Raw genomic sequence first — 3,013 nt, 5'->3', positions numbered from 1 at the left:
CGACGTCTCAGCAACATGGCACGGTGCCCCCGAGTTGGCTGCGGGGCGGACGAGACTGTCACGCATCTCCTTCAGGATTGCGCCTTCGCAAGGCAGGTTTGGAAAGAGATGCAATGGTTGCTGTCGAGGTTCATCCCGAGCAGCTCCGTAACACTAGACTCTGTGCTCTACTTGCTGTTCCCAGGGACACACACTGAGACAGACATTACCTGCTGTTGGAGGGCCATCAACTCGGTCAAAGACGCTCTTTGGTCTAGCCGAAACTTGCTGGTCTTCCAGAGCAAGGAGATGTCCACGTCTGCGTGTTGCAGACTGGCGCAATCCATGATCCAGGATTAAGTGCTAAGGGACGCACTTAAAATTGGTGCAGCCGCCGCAAAGGCACGGTGGGGAAGGGCCACAGTTTAAAGCCCTTCTGCCACGGTAAACCGAGGGGCAGGAATCAGTACAAAACTCCCCTCGGGCCGTACTTGTAATTCTTTTTTGTGTACATGGAGCACCATGATCTGTAAACACCTATGTCGTGCTATGTACAATGCAAGGTCTGTTTCGTAATGCACGTTGAAAAGAAAAAAAAATGTAAATGTACTGTCACCCATTCCGTGGACTGTATAGTGACACATGTAATGTAATTTGGCGAATGTACTACAATGTATCCCGGATTGTACCGAATTGTACTTGAAATGAAAAGCAAGAAAATGTATCCAACGGAACTGCCGTCAGCAGCCAAATGTAGTGTGTGGGATTGCTGACCGCAGCTAAATGTACTGAACTGCTTTTGAATGTACTGTACAAATTTTTATATGAATAAAGTATAATTTGAAATTTAAAAAAATTCAGACTAATACATCAACAAGTCTGGTTTATATCATTGAAATCAGTGGAATAGATACTAGACGTGGACAGTGCACGGCTCTGAGCTGTGTCTGCTCTCATTGTGTTAATGGCTTCCTGTATGAACTAAAACACGTTTGCTCACTAGCAGAAACCGCACTGATCCAAAATGTTTACCTTAAGCTTCAAACACACCGAGAGAGAATAAAAACCCGAAGTAAAGTTGTACCGAAGAATTAGACACGTCACTGTAAACCCAGCCCACACAAAGCTCAAGCTCATTTACATACCCACAATGTTCTTCATAATACTTAGCAAGAGACTAAAATAAACTTCAGGTTTAACTGATTTTCACGGACACTGAAGTTTTCAGTTACTTTCCCTCGCGCTGTATTGATTTGTGGTAATATATCTTTTCTAGAAGTTAGTTCTAGCGGCTCAGCACAACGTTAAAGAGGCAAGCCGTCGCTTGGGGGCGAGGAGCTGCGCGTGAATAATTAGTATACTCTGGTTTCTCTTCAGATCGCATAAATCTTTCGCCTTTTACTAAAGATTTCCGTGGAGAGTAACATTCAGAGTTTTAATTAATTTTTCGAGGCCCTGCTTTAGTGGGGCTGTCTTATTGTTCAAAAACAGACTGATCTTTGCGTTATGTAGTAGGTGTGGTTTTATACAGGTTGTAATAACTACTGGTGATTTGGGTATTGGTTGTACTTGTTGTAGTTGTGAATGTCGTACTAAAGCATTTGTTTGTGGGAGTTAACTTGCCCACCTGGGGGTCGCCAGCTTTCAGAAGAATTTTAAAACTCCAGATCCCGAACTAAATCTTGGAGCGTGGGAGGATGCCTGTGCGTGGATTGTTTTCACGTGTGGTGGTCTTTGCACACTAGCCACCACACGGGCTTGACAGAGCTAAACATAAGAAATAGGAGTATGACTCTTCAGCCTGCTCCGCCATTCAATAAGATCATGACTGATCTGATCATGGACTCAGCTCCACTTCCCCGCCCGCTCCCCATAACCCCTTATCACTCAAGAAACTGTCTATTTCTGTCTTAAATTTATTCAATGTCCAAAAATCAACAGCTCTCCGAGGCAGCAAATTCCAGATTTATAAGCCTCTGATAGAAGAAATTCCTTCTCAACTCTGTTTAAATGGGCGGCCCCTTCTGAGATAATCCCTTCTGAGATTATGCCCTCTAGTTCTAATCTCCCCCATCAGTGGAAACATCCTCTCTGCATCCACCTTGTCAAGCCCCCTCATAATTTTATACGTTTCGATACTATTACCTCTCATTCATCTGAATTCCTCATAAGTCAACCCCCTGATCTCTGGAATCAGCCTAGTGAACCTTCTCTGAACTGCCTCCAAAGCAAGCATATCCTTTCGGAAATATGGAAACCAAAACTGCACGCAGTATTCCAGGTGTGGTCTCACCAATACCCTGTATAACTGTAGCACAGTTCTAATCAACGGGTGGGAAACTGAAAGCTTTCTGATCAGATCTGGAGTCAGGCAAGGCTGTCCTCTCTCGTCTGTCTTGTTTGTGTGTTGTATCGAGCCCTTTGCCGGGTCCATCAGGAAGGATGCGGGCATTAGACGGGTGACGATCCCAGGCAGCGGAGGCGCTCAGGTCAAGACCTCTCTGTATGTGGATGATGTGGCCATCTTTTGCTCGGATCCGCAGTCGGTCCGCAGATTGCTCACAATCTGCGACCAGTTTGAACTGGCCTCGGGAGCAAAGGTCAATCGCAGCAAAAGCGAGGCCATGTTCTTTGGCAACCGAGCGATCCTTTATCCCCTTCACCGTTAAGCCAGATTACCTGAAGGTGTTGGGAATATGGTTCGGAGCGGACGGGGCATGCGCCAAAAACTGGGAAGAGCGTATCGCCAAAGTGAAGCAAAAACTGGGATGGTGGAAGCTGCGCTTCCTCTCCATGGCAGGAAAGAACCTGGTCATCAGGAGTGAGGTGCTCTCGGGTTTGCTGCACGTGGCACAGGTCTGGCCCATCTCTCGCTCCTGTGCCGCGGCAGTCACCCGGGCCATCTTCCACTTTGTCTGGAGGTCCAAAATGGAACGTGTCCGCAGAGACACAATGTACAAATCTCTGGACAGTGGAGGAAAGGATGTTCCGAACGTGGCCCTCATCCTGATGGCCAGCTTTGTGTGCGACTGCA

At 46.8% G+C, this 3,013-nt stretch overlaps 1 non-coding gene across 1 annotated transcript; it reads left to right on the top strand.

Moving 5' to 3' along the window:
• The first annotated feature begins 1,336 nt into the window (after positions 1-1,336).
• LOC139274418 (U5 spliceosomal RNA) lies at positions 1,337-1,450 on the top strand. The gene has a single exon (XR_011595476.1). It is a non-coding gene; the product is annotated as a U5 spliceosomal RNA (small nuclear RNA).
• The last annotated feature ends 1,563 nt before the right edge of the window (positions 1,451-3,013 follow it).

The sequence above is a fragment of the Pristiophorus japonicus genome, chromosome 9, assembly GCF_044704955.1.
Source record: "Pristiophorus japonicus isolate sPriJap1 chromosome 9, sPriJap1.hap1, whole genome shotgun sequence".
In the NCBI taxonomy this organism is placed as follows: Eukaryota; Metazoa; Chordata; class Chondrichthyes; family Pristiophoridae; genus Pristiophorus; species Pristiophorus japonicus.
Note: the sequence above shows the minus strand (reverse complement) of the source record. Positions and strands in the feature narration are given on the sequence as shown.